The 19,348-nt window shown below is 35.5% G+C and overlaps 1 pseudogene; it reads right to left on the reverse strand.

Moving 5' to 3' along the window:
• Nucleotides 1-5,098: 5,098 nt before the first annotated feature.
• Nucleotides 5,099-5,963, reverse strand: LOC143638519 (growth arrest-specific protein 7 pseudogene; annotated as a pseudogene).
• Nucleotides 5,964-19,348: the final 13,385 nt, after the last annotated feature.

A 19,348-nucleotide genomic window follows, 5' to 3' on the forward strand; every position in this document is an offset into this window, starting at 1 on the left:
TTTAATTTTTTGAGATGCCATATATTGAATTATAAATGGCTCTATAAAACTTTTTTAGTATTTAAAATCTATTACTTTTCGTAGTTTTCACTGACACATAACTAATATTACAAAAGTGCACATCCAACACATAAGAATAATGGTGTGAATTTCCTCAACATGAATGCACTTGTAAAACCCCTATTCATAAGAAATAAAATACTTTTAGAAACTCCAATGCTCCTTTATGTTCTCTTCCAGTTGCTACTACCCTGAACCAAAAATAAATTGTCATGACTTCTAAAAGCACAGAAATTTTTAAATTTTTTGTCATGTTTTTATTATTATTGAGATAAAATTTCACAACACATAATTTATTTTAAAGTGTACAATTCAGTGGCTTTTAGTACACTTATAATGTTGTAGAACCATCACAACTATAATTTTGGAACACTTTCATCACTATAAAGGAACTCCAGCATTCTGCTGTCATTTATAGCTGATTAGAACAAATAAATAAAGTTTTAAAAAAAGAAAAAGAAACTCCATAGTTAATAAATAGACACTCCATTTCTCCTCTATCCTGAAAGTTAATTATTGCTTACTTCTTGTCACCATGGATTTGCTTACACTGCAACTTTCATATGGATGGAATTACAAAATACATGAACTTCAGTGTGAGACTTCTGTTACACAGTACAATGTTTCGAAGGTTCATCCATGTTGTAACAGGATTGTATCAGTATTTCATGTTTTTTTTTCACTCAATTATATTCCATTGTATAGATATACTGCATTTTTTAATATTTATTTTTTAGTTGTATTTGGACACAATACCTTTATTTTATTTATTTTTATGTGGTGCTAAGGATTGAACCCAGGGTTTCACACATGCTAGGTGTGCACTCTACTGCTGAGCCACGACCCCAGCCTTTAGATATATGCATTTTATTTATCCACTTTATTAATGGGCATTGGGATCATTTCCCCTTTGGGCTATTAGGAATAATTCTATGAAGTTTGTATATAAGTTTTATGTGAATATATTTTTTAAAAATTGCTGATCAATTTTTCTTGTTCCTAAGCTTATGGTAAGTGTATATTCTCTTTACATTACATTTCTTTATCCATGCTTCTGCATGCATAGTAATTTATTATTATTGTACAGAGTTCTAATGTATGTATAATTATTTTTAGTTTAGTTTATGGGTATTTACATATCATTTCCAATTATTGGCAAGTGTAAATTGTGCTATAAATATTAAAATATACCTTTTTACAGTGAGGATATGAATACATATCTGTGGGTTATGTATCTAGAAGTAGAGCTGGGTATGTTTAATTTTAGTAACTACTTCACTTTGTCTAAAATGGTTGTACTCATTTATATTCCCACAAGCAGTTAGGAATGTTCTTGCTTAATTCACAACATCATCAATACCACACAATGTTTGGCCTTTTCATTTAAAAATGGATTTCCAGGTATTGAGTGGAATTTAATTGTAGTTTTAACTTCTCAACTAAAATCAGGAATTGTTGCACATATAGAATAAACCTTGAAATGTATAAAATGTTAAATATATCAGTTTATTTAAAATCTTCTTTCTAGTGAATTTTCTAGAAGTTTCTGCACTTAAGGAAACTAGAATGCCAAAGAAAGGCACTTTAATGTACTGTTTCAGTTTTAATGAGGTATTGTTGACAAAAGTGTGTGTGTGGGTGTGTGTGTGTGTGTGTTTTTAAGGTATACAATGTGATGTTTTCATATACATATAATTGTGAAATAATTACTAAAATAAAGAAAATTATCATATCTATCATTTTACACAGTTACCATTTTTAAGAAGAATAAGAACATTTACATCTACTCTTTAGCACATTTAATACAATACAGTATTAACTGTAGTCACTATACAGAACATTGATATTCTTAATTTATTAATCTTATAGCTAAATATGTGTATCCTTTTCCACCATCTCCTCATACCTTACTCTCCCTAGCCCCTGACAACCACTATTCTACTGTCTACTTCTATGACTTTGAAGGTGTTAGATTCCAGTCTTAAGTGAAATCATGCAGTATTTATCTTTTAATTCCTGGCTTATTTTAATTTACAAATAACTGGATTAATTAATTGGTATAAAATATCTATATGTTGCTGTTGAACTTTATTAAATTTGACTTGGTAAAGTCTTTATATAGCCATTTGTAGAGTTATTGGAAAATATGGTGATAAAATCAAATTTGGCATGTGGTTTTAATGTTACTTTTAAGAACAGGAGAAAAGCAGAATGGATGGAATGTGTATATAGAGTTAAAAAGTTTCTGTGTGATTGAAATATTTCCAAGTTAGTATATAGCTTCTGCTCATAATTAGCCTGAAAATGAGTCTCCAACTTTTCTGCACCATCTAACTATACCAACATTTTCTAAGAATACAATAGGTATTTATACACCATGTTTTTTTTATCCATTCATCTGTTGAAGGGCACCTAGGTTGATTAAATAGCTTAGCTATTGTGAATTGAGCTGCTATAAACACTGATGTGGGCTGCATCACTGAAGTATGTTAATTTAAAACATTTAGATATATACCGAGGAGTGGGATAACTAGGTCAAATGATGGTTCCATTCCTGCTTATATTTCTTAGAAAAATTGTTTTCTTTTAAATCAGAATTTCACAGAGCAAATTTAAGTGTATCAGTCCCTCAGTGGTGGATGGGCTGATCTGTTTTCAGAAACCCACCCGGAATAATAAACCAGCCATATTCTCCCTCAACCTAAGTGCCAAGACTTACACAAAAGTTAAGACCACAGAGCTGGGGATGTTGCTTAATTGTAGAGCACTTACCCAGCATGTGGAGGCACTGGGAACTGATCCCCAACAAGGCAAAACAAAGATGACAATCCAGATGGTGTGCTTTTTACTCCAAATGCACTTTTAGATTTTCTAGACTACATCCTGATCCTGATTTTACTCATGGTGCAGGGGAGGGAGTCTGTTATTAATAGGGACAGTGGGCCAGGACTCTTGACTCCAGGCCTGCTTATAACTCTGTGTCAACTCATAGTGTACTCTGGCTATCCTTGGCCTTCATTCTTCAGTATGCAGAGCAATGCTGAAATTGGAATTGGAATTTCATTGTAGTTTTAACTTCTCAACTAAAATCAGGAATTGTTCTATATATATGAGGGTCTGTTGCACAGGGGATCAAAATGGTGTTGCCTTATACCTTCCAGTCACTAGATAAATACCTCATGGCAGTAGTTATAATTAAAGAATCTCAGTGCGTATGTGTGGCCCAAGTGTGTGATGTTCCACCTTTCTAGAAAGATCTAAACATCTGCCTGTCCACACAGAGGACAGAGGAGTTAGTGTCCACCTTTCACACAATTACAGTTCCATTTCTCAACACAGTGCTGGGCTTGTTCTAAGCATCTGCTTAAAAAAATAAGTGAATGAATGAATGTCAGCACAATAGACAGTATTTCTGAAAACCTAAATTCTATAGACTGCTTGTATGTGAATGCCAAAGTTGCTGAAGGGCCAGGCCTCTGGGGGAAAAATAAGTCTACACAGAGAAACATGGGCTTCCTTGATGACAGAGCTGAATCTTGTCCTCAAATTAGATCTCAGCACATCGATTGGCTTTTATTAGATGCTTGATAAATGAACAACAAAGGGGATAAAAGGTGTATGTGAAGAAGCTAAAGAGGAGGAGGTGAGGGGATGTGGGGGAAGGATGACCTCAGAAAATGAACTGGCCCAGACTTGGCCAACTTGGGTTACCTTGAAAGAGCAAAGAGAGCTCATTCCACATCAGGGACAAACAGGGCTCAGGGACCTTCAAATGAGAGAGAATAAGAAGAAAAAGTAAAAGAGCCGCACTGCATTCAAAATATCTGTTAATTATAAGGCTATTGGCTCATTACTATACAGAAGTTCATTGCTATACAGATGTGTCCTGCCACCTGGAGGTCTAGGTGGAAGGACACACCTATATAGCAATGAACTTCTATGGCCATGGGAGTATGCCATGCCTATACAAGAGACAGCAGTTCAAACCCCATTACACATGAACAGATGGAGCCATATGGGTTAACCTGTCTCCATGTGGGAATGACCCAGCTCCCATATGGCTCTCCCAGGCTGTCCACTATGGGCTTAATGGAGTTTCCCACGTGGGAATGACCCAGCTCCATTAAGCCCATAGTGGTCAGCCTGGGAGAGTGGTGTTCAGGATTGGATAGGACACCATGGTAGACAGACCCCATCTGGTGTCCAAGGTGAGCTGGTTCATCTTCATCCCTCAAAGGTTTTGAACATGCACACAGCTGAAGGAGGTCTTGCTGACTGAGAACTTTGGAAAGCTTCTTCTAGTGAAACTGGGCAGATGTGGCAGGGTGGGTGGTGGGGGGACTGCCTTGAAAAAGCAGCTGAGAAATGGATGGATCAGGGTTTCCATAGACTTCAGAGACAATACTTGATCTGATAGGAAACATTTTGCAATGCTCCAACTTGGGGCTAACTTGCCAAAATGAGGTAGTTCCATTGTGAACTAGGCAGTGTTGGTCTGGGAAGATCAAAAACAGGCCTCCCCAAGACCCATGAGGATGAAAAGTAGCCAAGAAAACCCAGATTTGGGCTCCCAGAATGCAATTAAAAAATAGAGAGAGGGCTGTAAAGGCTGAGCTGATGATGCCTTCTGTTCATGATTCTTATCCTGACATTGGTTTGGAGGCAGAGACAGCCCTTCCCTCATCTTTCAAAACCCTGGAGGTACAAGGACCAGGTGGAGGATGGGACTCAGCAAGGACCACAAAGTTCCAGCCCCAGTTTGTTCTCAGAGCAACAAGTATGGTATGGAGTTTGGGGGGCTTCAGTCTTGGAGACAAGGGCAGGGTTGCAGGTCTGTCTTCTAAGCCTGGGAATATTTGTATCCCCCAGCTGGAAAATCTATATTACCCTTCTGGAATCACCAGCTCTCTCCTCTCTTCTCAGTGAAAAGGAGAGTGGATGGGAGGGCAGTTTCACCCAGAGGGAGCCACCATTTCCTCTCTGAGGGACACCAAGCCCTTCTTCTGATCAGGACTCCCAGAGGCTACACAGACATTGTCTAGATATTCACTTCCACAGGGAAAATGTTGCCCATTTTGTGCTCTCTTACCCACAGCTCTCTGTCTTTGGCTGTATCCACAGGCTTGACTGGTTTGGTTGTACATATCTGTCTCATGCTGCAGCTGTGTGTATTGCCACAGATGTTGTTGGCTCATCTCCACCCTCTCCACCTCCAGCCAGTCCAGCTCCAAAGTTGTAGTCACCATCTCTTCAAACCACTTGAACTGGGTCTGGTTGTATAGTTCCACACAGCACATGAGGTGTGGACTTCCTCTGTGCCTTCTTGATGTCCTCCTCAGTCTTGTTGCTCAGCTTGATCTCCAGATGCTGTATCTTCATCTAAATGTCTTTCTGCCACTCTGTGAGGGCTTTCCGGGCCTTCTCTACAAATGCATAGAAGCTGGAGAGTTGCTTGCAGAGGTCAGCAACATGGTGGTCACACTTTTTCATGTCTTTCTTGAAGTTCTAATGAAAGTTTATGAGAGGCTTCTCTACCTTGCTGTGAAGGTTGGTGGAGAACTTAAGATGACTTTCTGCATCATCTTTTTTACCTGGGCCATTGCTTCTTCCAGGGCGCTTTCCTCCTGGGCAGCCAAAGAGTTCTGAGAGAGCTTAGCCAAGTTCCTTGCATATTATTCTTCAATCTTTATCCTCTCTCAGACAAATTCAGACATTTATTTCTGCATTTGTTTGCCTTTCAGTTACTTTTGGAGCAGCAGTTCAAACCCATCCATGGTTCCATTACCTTGAGGGTCCTTCTTATCAGCTCACAAGTAGTCACAGTGGCTCAACTCTGTTGGATTTAGCAGTTGCTGTTCACACATTGCATCTGGGTGAGGGAATGTCACCCAAAATATCATCATCTTTGTGTGGTCAACTTTGTTTTCAAGATTATATATTTTGTCTTCATTGCCTAAGGTTCTGTCTTCCAAATAGTCTCACCTGTTGGTGATGCTTTCCATTGAATTTTTAATTTGGTTCATTGATTCCTTCAGTTTTAAGATTTCTTCCTGGTTTCTATTCAGGATCTCTATCTCCTTATTGAAGTGATCTTTCACCTCTTGAAATTTATCTCTGATTTCACCCTTTATAACCTCCTTTAAGTCATGAAGCAATTTTATTAAGTACATTCCAAACCCCTTCTCTGACATTTCTGCTACTGTGTTGTCTGTGGATTTTATTATTGGAGCATCATGGTTTGTTTGGAGTGCTTTATTCCCCCTTTTTTTTCTTGTTGTTCTTGTGTCTTCCCATTTACCCATGTGGATCTGAGGTCCTACAGTTTCTACCCAGTAGACTTATAATGTCCACTAAGGTTTCCAGTACCTCACCTTTAAGGAGGAAACCAATATCAACAGCACAGATTCATAGATTCTACCATGCTGCATTCCCAGGATGGTTCCTGGATTGCAGATGATCGATAAACTCCCATAGAGAGTGAAAAATATGGACAATAGACCCCAGCCCATTCCTAGTATTTGAAGAATATCCATACTGCTTTCCAGAGTATTTGTACTAATTGGCATCCCTACCAGCAATGTATGAGTGTACCCTTTTCCCCCACATCCTTGCCAACATTTATTGTTTCCTGTATTCTTGATAATTGCTATTCTGACCAGTGAGATAAAATCTTATTGTAATTTTAATTGGCATTTCTCTAATTGCTAGAGATGTTGAACATTTTTTATATATTTGGTGGCCATTCATGTTTTTTCTTCTGTGAAGTGTTCAGTTCCTTTGCTCATGTATCAATTAGCTTATTTGTGACAAAATTGTTTACTACTCAGCCATAAAGAATGACTATATGACATTTACCAGTAAATGGATGGAACTAGAGACTATAATGGTAAGTGAAATAAGTCAATCCCCCAAAGCCAAATGTCAAATATTTTATCTGGTATGTGGAAGCTAACCCACAATAGGAGGGAGGGGAGGAATAGAAGTTGAGTAGATTGGACAATGTGGGATGCAGGGAAGGAAGGTGGGATAGAAAAACAAAAGTAAGGAGGGATAGGAAAACAAAAAAAAAAATAGTAGAAAGAATCTGATATAAACATCCTATGTACATACATGAAAACATCATAGTGAATCACATCATCATGTACATCCACAAGAATGGGGTCCTAACTAGAATAAGATATATTTCATGCTTGTATAATTATATTAAAATGGATTTTACTGCCATGTACAACTAAAACACTTCTCAGAAAATAAAATATAAGGTAGAAATCCAAGGCATAATTAGTAATTGTGAGACAAATGTGAAACATTTACAGGAAATATTTTCCATTTCACATCAAAATTTCAAAACAGTTCCATAAGATTACTTCCTAAGTTAAAAATACAACAAACTATGTGTTATGTACATATATGAATATTTCACAATGAATTTCACTCTCATACATAACTATATTTCACCAGTTTAAAAAATAACTTTTAGTGAAGAAGTTATTAAAACATATTCATGCACAAAAGAAGTATAACAGAAACATTTATTTGGCATAAGATTTAAAGGATATAGGAGAAATTGCTTACAAAAATGACTTTATTGAAAGTTTTCTTACTTCTAAATTAAACCCTAACCCTAACCCTTATATTAATTTTGGCAACTATATATTTTTGGTTGAGATAGTACAACCATTGGATATATAGCAGTCAACTTTTAACCATACCTTAACAGACTTATCAAGGTCAATAAAAACCTTTAAAATTGTGAGGTTGTAGACATATATGATGGAAAACATAAAATTAATGAATTCTTACACTTACTATTAGAATAAATAAATTTTCCAAAGCATAATTTCACAGAGAAATGAAAAGACAACAAAATTTTAATCTAAACATCATAGGAGTCCAGACTAAATTAAAACCAGGATAAGAAAAATATTTATAATTTAGACAGGGGCTAAGAAAAATATTCAAATAGCAATTTAAAATAATATATACTTTATAATTTTTTCTAAATGGTTGACAATTTGCATGAATATATATAATACAAATATATTCATCTTAGTAAAAAATCAGTTAATCTATGTTTCTATCTGAACTAACATCCTACGTGTGTTTAATGCTAAAGAGAAATGAAGAAATTTACTATAAATGATAAACTTTTGCATAATAGCACTTGTTTCTGGTAAATAAGGTAAACGTGTCTCTTTCCATTTAATATACACACTGAAACAAGGACAGACCTAATGGTAAGGCTGAGTTCACATTGTTACCTGTTGACAGAGCAGGAGTATAATCCCAGGCTCCCTGACTCCTTGCCATATGATGTTATTAACTGTCTGTAACCTGCAATCTTTTCAGTCCCATGAAGACATTACTTCTGTTTTTCAGTGGAAAAAGTTATTTAACATAATTGACCAGATCACATTCACACAAATAAGCAAGAGTTTTAAGAACAGCATTTAACTTTGCCAAGACATTACTCTCAAATGTTTTATTCCACTTTTATTATTGTTTTCTTTGATTTTAAAGAAACACTGGCCATAACCAATTGAATTTATATGACAATAAATTAGAAAGTTTAAAAGAAATGGGTAAAATTCTACACATATATGACCTAAGAAAACTGAACCAAAAGAATTCTAGAAAATATAAACTAATAAATAACAAGCAATGATATTGAAGGCAGAAATAAAAAGCCTTCCAACTAAAAGCCCAGAAACAGATGGATTCACAACTGAATTTTACCAGATCTTTCAATAAGAAATAAAACCAAAATGCCTCAAAATTATTTCATGAAATTGAAAGGAAGCAAATGCTTCCAATTTTCTTCTATGAAGCCTGTATCACTCTGATACTAAAAATGGATAAAGATACTTCAAGAAAAGAAAACTAAAGACCAATTCCATTTTTAAACATAGACGCAAATTTCTTAGTGAGATTTTAGCAAATCAAATTCAAAAGCATATTAAAAAGATCATAGATCATGGTCAAGTTGGTTTCATCCTAGGGATATAAGGATGGTTCAACATACACAAATCAATGACTGTACTACATCATACAAATATGACCAAGGAGAAGGGTCACATGATGTAGAAAAAGTCTTTGACAAAATTCAAACTCTTTTCATGGTAAAAATCCAGATTAAGAATAGAAGAAATTTACCTGCATATAACAAAGGTGTATAATGGGGGGGGGTGCTGAAAGTTTTTCCTCTAAAACCAGGGACAATACAAGAATGTCTATGCTCCTTACTCCTACTCAATATAGCACTTGCTTAGCTAAACAACCAGAAAAGAGGTAGACATAAATGGGATACAAGTAGAAAAGGAAGAAGCCCAGTTATCCCTGTTGTAGTTAGTGGCCCTTAAAAACTCATTGTAAAAAAATTCAGATATGTTCAAAGGTTAAATGAGTAGATTACAAGAGCTATAACATAGTAAGTGAATTAATCCATTTGATGGATTAATAATTCAAATGGATTAAATATAGGCAAGCAGGGAGTAACTGGAGGTAGTAGGTTACTGGGGCATGCCCCTGAGGACTATATTATCCTTAGTTTCTTTTATTCAAGCTTTCTGTTTTCTAGCTGTCATGAACTAAGCAGCTTTTCACCATTCCCTTCCACCATGATGTTCTGCCTCACCTCTGCCCAGAGCTATGGAGTTGGTTAACTATTGACTGAACCTCTGAAACCATGAACTGTAATAAAATTTTCGTCCTCTAAGTTGTTCTTGGTTACACTGGTCACAGTGATGCAAAACTAACAGTCTATTTTCTGATTATATGATCCTGTACTTAGAAGGTACTAAAGGTTTCACCAGAAGATTTATAGAGCTGATGAATCAACAAAGTACCAGTATATTAAATTAGTATGTTTTCTATGCACCAATAATGAATCCATTGTGAAAAAAAAATCAAGAAAACAGTTTTATTCACAAAAGCTTCAGAAAATGAATAAACCTAACAAAGGAGTACAAAGACAATTAAAATAAAAATGATTGAAAAGTGAAGAAAGATATTGAAGAAGAGATTAGTAGATTGGAAAAATTTCCATGTTCCTGGATAATCTTGTTAAAATATCCATAACACCAAAAATGATCTATAGATTCAATGCAATACTCATTGAAATAGCTAATGGCATTCTTCACAGAACTAAGAAAAAATTCTTAAAATTTATATGGATGAATAAAATATGGCCCTAGAAGAGTCAAATCTTTTCTGAGCATTAAGAGCAATGTAGGAGGCATCACAACATCCAATTTCAAATAATGCTACAGATCAATATCAATACATCCAGTTTGAGGAATGAAACTAGATCCCTATCTCTCACCATGCACCAAAGTCAATTCAAAGTGCATCAAGTTCTAGGAACTAGACCAGAACTTTTGCAACTGCTACAAGAAAGCCTATAATCAAGACTCCTACACATATGCTAAGGAAATAACTTTCTCAGTGGTTTCCTAAAGCTGATAAATTAGAACCAAGAATTAATAAATAGGAGGCACCAAATATATAATTTTCTAAGCTACATTCTCCACTATGCCTCAACTTTGTCCTGTAAAGATTGAACAAACACTAATATAGATTCTAACAGTTCAAGCTCTTTCAAAGTGCTGGCCTAAATAAACCCTAGCCCCTTCAAATTGCTGGCCTAAAACAACTCAAGTCTACAGATAGAATTCACTGATTGTGCCCAGGCAAGATTTTTTTTGAGTGCCCCATGTAAATTGGAGTTTTAGTAACAGAGAGATAGTGATCCTACCCTGACAAGAAATAAAATAAAGCTGGACATTAGTAGTAGCCAATTCCTTATAATAGATCCCTTTTATTGATTTTGTTTATCTTGAATACACTTGGTAAAGAAAAAAATAAGAGAGAAGATGGAGAAGGTAAGAGAGGAGACAAAGACAGAGAGAAAGAGAGACATAGAGAGACACAGAAAGCACAAGGAAAGGAGGAGCAAAAAAATGTTCACCAAACTACAGCTACGCAATTTCACCCAACTGGAATGGGAAATCCAGAATGTACTAAAATAATTTATAAATAAATAGAATAAAAGGGTGTTGAATGGTTTTTGTAAAATTAACTTTTGCTGAAAATATTTCAATTGGTAAACTGTATCTTATAAACATAGGGGATCAAATTGCAATGATACCTGGGAATCCTACTAAATTAAAGTAAGGTAATTCCTGTAACCCTGAAACTATAAGAGTAGACAAATAAGTATGCTGCACATAAATTGCACTTATAGCCTTGCTAAATTTCCAATGATTATAGTACCTGTTGCCCTAAATTATCTCATAATTGTCATGAATGCTCTGATTTAATGGGTAATATTAAATTGAATATTTGACACAAAGTGCCTTGGTCAAATGAAACTATGTGGTCAACCTTCTCTAGTTAAAGTGGTGGTTTGTATGCAAAGGTTGAATGGTTTTTCTCACGTGTGGATTCTAACACACAACAAAGGGGTAGGGGAAGAAGAGAAGTTCTGCGGAGTAGACAAAGAGAAAGGAGGGAAATAGGAACAGGAAAGACAATGGAATGAATTTAACATAACTTCCCTATATACATGTATGAATTCACCAAAATAAATCTCAACATCATGTACATCCACAAGACTGGAATCCTAAATAGAATAAGATGTACTCCATGTTTCTATAAATGTGTCAAAATAGATTCTACTGTCATGAATAATTAAAAACAAATTAAAAATAAATAAATAAAATGAAAAATAGGTCCCAATTTAAAGTAAATGGGACATTCGAGTATTGAAACCCACTATATAAAATCTACATAGAGAAGGGGTGATTATCCCTAATATTTCTCCATTTAACAATCAAGTTTTGTCTCTTCATAAACATAGAATGAATAGATTTCAAGGATTTTCACAACAGTAATACAATGGGTCACTAATAATCAATATTATCAAAATGATAAAATGATTGATTTCATCCAATCAGCAATTACAAAGTACTTTGAAGTTATAAATTAGGATAGTATAGGGTATATAAATTATATATATATATATATATATATATAAAGATTTTATTTCCATGGTTGGAGTATTGAGGAAGGGAGGCTAAAAGTAAAATAATTATAAAATCTGACAGAATATAGAATATGTCTTCTCCCTACAGAAAGGGAATCAGTGTTCTCTACAAATAGAAAGAAATAAAGACTAGGTAGATGGGAAGATGGTGGAATAGAGGAAGTCATGTTTCTGACTGCTCTGTGGCATGAAACCAAGAAAGCAGATAGGGAGCTTCTCCACAAGGTCTTGCCTAGACAGAATACAAAATCTTAGAGAATGTGAGAAGACCCCTATACAGTGGATTTTTTTTGCAGAAAATAGCAGTACTGTGACCACCCATGCAGAAATCAGAGCCTTCAGGCTCGAGTAAGTCTCTGAACTCTGGACCCAAAACCCTAGCTCATGCATGGCTTACAAAGAAGAACCACCCATCAGCACCTCTGCAGAATTCCATACTGTGCACTGCTCCCATGCAGGTCACTCAGCTGCTACCTATCCAGAGCACAAGGCCATCACCCAGCTCTACCCACATCACCAGACAACCTGGCGCTGGAAGCAGACTAACTCATTCTTGGAAAAACCTTCCTCTGGGCTGGGGATGTGGCTCAAGCGGTAGTGCGCTTGCCTGGCATGCGTGCGGCCCGGGTTTGATCTCCAGCACCACATACAGACAAAGATGTTGTGTCCGCCAAATACTAAAGAATAAATATTGAAAAATTCTCTCTCTCTCTCTCCCTCTTTCTCACTCTCTCTCACTCTTTAAAAAAAAAAAAAAACCTTCCTCGCCATTTTGTGGTGGGCATGGCTATCAGATCAGATCACCATTTGAGCAGGAGAGGTCTTGGAACCCTACAAGAGCCCTACACATCTATAGGGTAAAAACAATAACACACCAGATACACAGAGATGAAAAGGAAGGCACATGAGCAACATGAAAAGAAAAGGGAAGAGAGTACCACAAACAAATCAAGACAACACATCACTAGAAGCATTGGCAGCTACAGCAGAAAAGAAAATATGACAGAGAAAGAGTTCACCAATCAAAAGATATACTAGCAGATTGGATTTTTTAAAAATACCCAACAAAGTGCTACCTTCAGGACACTCATCTGATAGGAAATGACATACACAGGTTGAAGGTAAAAGGTTGGGAAAAATTACATCACTTACATGGACTGTGGAAGCAAGCAGATGTTTCCAGACTCATATCAAATATAGTAGACTTCAAGACAAGGTTAATTAAAAGGGATAAAGATGACCTTTACATACTGCTCAAGAGAACCATACACCAAGTAGACATAACAATCATAAATATATATGACCCACACAATGGTGCAGCTATGTTCATCAAACAAACTCTTCTCAAGTTTGAGGGTCAAACTGACCACTACACAATAATCTTGAGTGACTTTAACACACCTCTCTCACCACTGGATAGATCTTCAAAACAAAAGTTGAATAAAGAAACTATAGAACTCAATAACACAATCAATAACTTAGACTTAACTGAAATATAAAGAATATTTCAACCTGCATCAATTGGATACATTTTCTTCTCAGTAGCACATGGGATCCTTCTCTAAAATGGACCATATACTATGCCACAGAGCAACTCTTGGCAAATACAAAAAGTAGAGATACTACCATGCATTTTATCAGATCATAAGAAAATAAAATTGTAAATCAACTACTAAATAAAAAATAAAAAATTCTCCATCACCTGAAGACTAATCATTATGCTACTGGAAGAACAATGGGTCACAGAAGACATCAAGGAGGAGATTTAAAAATCCTTAGAGGTAAATGCGAACATAGACACAACATATCAAAATCTCTGGGACACTATGAAAGCAATATTAAGAGGAAAATTCATTGCATGGAGTTCATTCCTTAAAAGAAGAAAAAGTCAACAAATAAATGACCTCTCACTATATCTCAAAGTCCTAGGAAACAAAGGACAACTCAGCAGCAAAAGCAGTAGAAGCAAAAATAATTAAAATTAGAGCTGAAATCAATGAAATTGGTATAAAAGAAACAATTGAAAAAAATTGACAAAACTAAAAGTTGGTCCTTTGAAAAAATAAATAAAATTGTCAGACCCTTAGCCAACGGTAACAAAGAGAAGGAGAAACAGAACTCAAATTGCCAGCATACATGATAAAAAAGGTAATATCACAATAGGCACTGCAGAAATACAGATGATAATTAGAAATTATTTTGAAATCTTATACTCCAATAAGATAAATATAAGACATTGAAGGCATCAACAAATTTCTTAAGTCATATGGTTTGCCCAGATTGAGTCAGGAAGATATACACAATTTTAACAGACCAATATCAAATGAGGAAATATAAGAATCCATCAAAAGCTTACCAACCAAGAAAAGCCCAGGATTGGATGGATACACAGCAGAGTTCTACAAGACCTTTAAAGAAGAACTAATACTAATACCAATAGTCTTCAATTTATTACAGGAAATAGAAAAACATGGAGCACTTCCAAACTCATTCTATGAGGCCATTATTACCCTGTTTGTAAAACAAGACAAAGACACTTCAAAGAAAGAAAACTTCAGACCAATATCTCTAATGAACATAGATGCAAAAATTCTCAATAAAATTCTGGCAAATTGAATACAGAAACATATCAAAAAGATTGTGCACCATGATCAAGTGGGATTCATCCCAGGGATGCAAGGTTGGTTCAACATACGGAAATCAATAAATGTAATTTATCACATCAATAGACTTAAAGAACCATCTGATTATCTTGATAGACGCAGAAAAAGCATTTGATAAAATACAGCACCCCTTTACGTTCAAAACACTAGAAAAACAAGGAATAACAGAAACATACCTCAACATAAAGGCTATCTACACTAAGCCTCAGGCCAACATCATTCTAAATGGAGAAAAATTGAAGGCATTCTATCTAAAAAACTGGAACAAGACAGGGATGCCCTCTTTCAACACTCTTATTCAACAAAGTTCTTGAAATTGGCCAGAGCAATTAGACAGACTAAAGAAATCAAAGTGATATGTATAGGAAAAGAATAAATTAAATTAGCACTAGTTGCTGATGATATGATTCTATACCTAGAAGACCCAAAAAACTCCACCAGAAAAATTATAGAACTAGTAAATGAATTCAGCAAAGTAACAAGATATAAAATCAAAACCCATAAATCAAAGGCATTTCTGTATATCAGTGGCAAATCCTCTGAGAAGGAAATGAGGAAAACTATCCCATTTACAATAACCTCAAAAAATAAGATACTTGGGAGTCAACTTAACAAAAGAGGTGAAAGATGTATACAATTAAAACTACAGAACCCCGAAGAGAGAAACCAAAAAAGATCTTAGAAGACGGAAAGATCTACCTTGCTCTTGGATAGGCATAATTAATATTATCAAAATATTATAATATTATAAAATATTATCAAAAGCAGTATACAGATTTAATGCAATTCCAATCAAAATCCCAATGGCATTTCTCATAGAAATAGAAAAGCAATCATGAAATTTATCTGGAAAAATAAGAGCCCCCCAAAAGCTAAAGCAATCCTTAGCAGGAAGAGTGACCTTAAACCAGACTACAGAACAACAGTAATAAAACAGCCTGGCATTGGCACCAAAACAGAGAGGTAGATCAATGGTGCAGAAAAGAGGACACAGAGACTAATCCACAAAGTTATAATTATCTTATATTAGAAAAGGTGCCAAACACATGCACTGGAGGAAAGATGGCATCTTTAACAAATGGTGCTGGGAAAACTGGAAATCCATATGCAACAAAATGAAATTAAACCCATCTCTCTCACTGTGCACAAAACTTAACTCAAAATAAATCAAGGACCTAGGAATTAAACCAGAAACTCTGCATCTAATAGAAGAAAAAGTAGGCCCTAATCTTTATCATGTGAAATTAGGGCCCAATTTCCTTAATAAGACTCCTATAGCACAAGAATTAAAACCAAGAATCATTAAGTGAAGTGGAATCAAACTAAAAAGTTTCTTGTCAGCAAAAGAAACAATCTGAGGTTAGTAGAGAACCTGTACCCTGGGAGCAAATTTTTACCCTCACACATCAGATAGAGCATTAATCTATAGTGTATATAAAAAACTCAAAAAGCTAAGTACCAAAAAACCAAATAACCCAATCAATAAATGGGCCAAGGACCTGAACAGACACTTCTCAGAAGAGCATATACAATCAATCAACAAATATATGAAAAAATGCTCATCATCTCTGGCAATCAGAGAAATGCAAATCAAAATTTCTCTAAGATATCATCTCACTCTAGTCAGAATGGCAGCTATTATGAAGACAAACAACAATAAGTGTTGGCCAGGATGTGGGGAAAAAGGTATACTCATACATTGCTGATGGGACTGCAAATTGGTGCAGCCAATATGGAAAGCAGTATGGAGATTCCTTGGAAATCTTGGAATGGAACCACCATTTGACACAGCTTTCCTTCTCCTTGGACTGTACCCAAAGGATTTAAAAACAGCATACTTCAGGAACACAGCCACATCAATGTTTATAGCAGCACAATTCACAATAGCTAAACTGTGGAGCCAATCTAGATGCCCTTCAGTGGATGAATATGTGGCATATAAACACAATGGAATTTTACTCAGCAATAAAATCATGGCATTTGAAGGTAAATTGATGGCATTGGAGAAGATAATGCTAATTGAAGTTAGCAAAGCCCCCAAAAACAAATGCTGAATATTTTCTCTGATATAAGGAGTATGAGTCATAGTGCAGTAGGGAGGGGAGCATGGGAGGAATCCATGAATTCTATATAGAGAAAAGGGGTAAAAGGGAAAGGGAGGAGGCAGGGTATTAGCAAGGATGGTGGAATGTGATGAACATTATTATCCAAAGTACATGTATAAAGACATGAATTTGGTGTCAACCTACTTTATATACAAACAGAGATATGAAAAATTGTGGTATATATGTGTAATAAGAATTATAATGCAAAAAAACAAAGTATATGTATAAAGACATGAATTGGCATGAACATACTTTATATACAAAGATAAGAAAAATTGCGCTCCATGTGTGTAATAAGAATTGTAGTGCATTCCATGGTCATGTATTTTAAAAAATAAAATCAATTAAATAAAAGAAAAAAGAAAACTACATTTTTTCTTACTACATATAGTTTACTCTAGGCCAGGTTCTTCGTCTTTAATTAAAAACTTAAGGAGGAAATGGAAAAATTTAATTTACAAGCTGTAAGAAATCTATTTTTCTGTTGCTATATGTGCCATAATGGTATCTGCCAGTATATTCAAGATTTTTATGTGAGGAAGCCCCTGAATCAGAAGATGAGGCATTAGGCCATTCATCAAGTAAAAGAAATATCACAGCAAATGGGAGGTTGAGGCAGGATGATGGCAAGTTCAAAGCCAGGTTCAGCAGTGAGGCCCTAACCTATTCATCAATACACTGTCTCTAAATAAAATATAAAACAGGGCTAGGGACTTGGCTTGGTGGTTAAACACCCATGGTTTCAATCCACAGCAACAAAAAAGTAAATAAATAAAAAATAATCCCATGAAAGGTACTCTCTAAACACTCACATCTAGCCCTCTTTCATTTCCCTTTAGACAATTCTGGTACTGGAATCTCAAGTTAGCTTGGGGCTCAAAAACAAGTTGTTGGACTGAACAAATTAATTCTTTTAGCAGCCTTGAGGTTTTTTCTGGCAGACATTTTGAAGTGTTCTAGAGTTATTCTAGGGATGCATTCCTTGAACTTTTAGAAACTATGTTAGATTTTGTTCAAGACTTTAATAGACCAAAGTTGAGGCTTTTTTCTGGAGTTTATTCCATTAATGTCCTCTTGCTGCTGCAACAGTTTACCATAAACTTGGAATTTTAAATAATGCAAACTTATTCTTTTATAGTTCTAGAGGCCAGAGATCAAAACAAATTTAGGATCAAAATCAAGCTGTAGGTAGCATCATTCTACCTCTATAAGTTATAGGAGATAACCTATTGCCTGGAATTTTCCAGCTTCTAGAGCAGTGCTGCTTGCATTATTTGGCTCAAGGCCTGTTCTTTCATCTCCAAGGGTAGTAATGCAGCATCTTGCTTCACGATCACATTGCTTTCTGCTTCTATAATTACATGTCCTGTGCCTTCTTCTTATAACAGCAGTTATGATTACATTTAGGATCCATATGGATAATTAGGATATTTTTTCCTCTTAAAAACCCTTATCTTAATCTACTGTATAATTTATTTTTGTCAGATAAGACATCATTCACAGTTTCCAAGCATTTGGACTGGGGTATCTTTTGAGGGACATTATTAAATCTTCTACACATGTCATACAAAGTAGATTTGGTTTGGAGTGTATGAACTAGCAGCATGAATCTTGAGAGGTCAACTCTAGTATGGACTATTTGTCCCTATGTTTCTTAAAGGTCATTTTTTTTTTAAATTTTTAACCTAAAAGATGAGCTCAGGCACAATGAGTGCAAGAAGAAAGAGTTATTCAAGTCAATGTGAGGTTGATCACTTGGGGATACAAATTCTGGCTGCTTAGGATGAGTATTCCCAAAACAGTATCCAATGGTTCCAGGTTTTATATATTAAAAAAAAGAATAAGGGGCTGGGGTTGTAGCTCAGTGGTAGAGTGCTCACCAAGCACGTGTGAGGCACTGGGTTTGATCCTCAGCACCACATAAAAATAAATAAATAAAATAAAGGCATTTTGTTGAACTACAACTAAAAAAAAGAATAAGAAGAAAGAATAAGGAAGTCAGTGCAAATTGGTTGTTACAATTGCATTGTTTGACAAGAACAGCACAGGTCATGAATTGGTGGTCAGTCGCCAGATCAATATATACACTGACACCATGATGTGTTGAGCATCTAACACAGAATGGAGAATTACCCAATTATTTTCCATGAAACTTTTTGTTCTGTACCCTCAGGTAGCAAGGATAACACCAGCTCTGCCTTGCAACCCCATATTACACTAAAAAGAAATGCTTTGCAATCTCAAAGATCTGTCCTAGATAAGTTTTTGTGATCCACTAACTATGATTCTGATGTTCCCAGTTGTAGGTCACATGTGCCAGCCTGACTCCAAAGGCTGGCATGCCAAGCCACAGGTTCCAAAGTGAAAAAAATTCTGCTGCTCCACATGCCACAGTGTGGTCTCCCTCTACAAAGAACTTTCAGTGAGTTTGGTCAGAGTATTTACCATTAATTGAATTTAATATTGTAGCCATTTCT

This window comes from Callospermophilus lateralis, chromosome X (genome assembly GCF_048772815.1).
Source record: "Callospermophilus lateralis isolate mCalLat2 chromosome X, mCalLat2.hap1, whole genome shotgun sequence".
NCBI lineage: Eukaryota > Metazoa > Chordata > Mammalia > Rodentia > Sciuridae > Callospermophilus > Callospermophilus lateralis.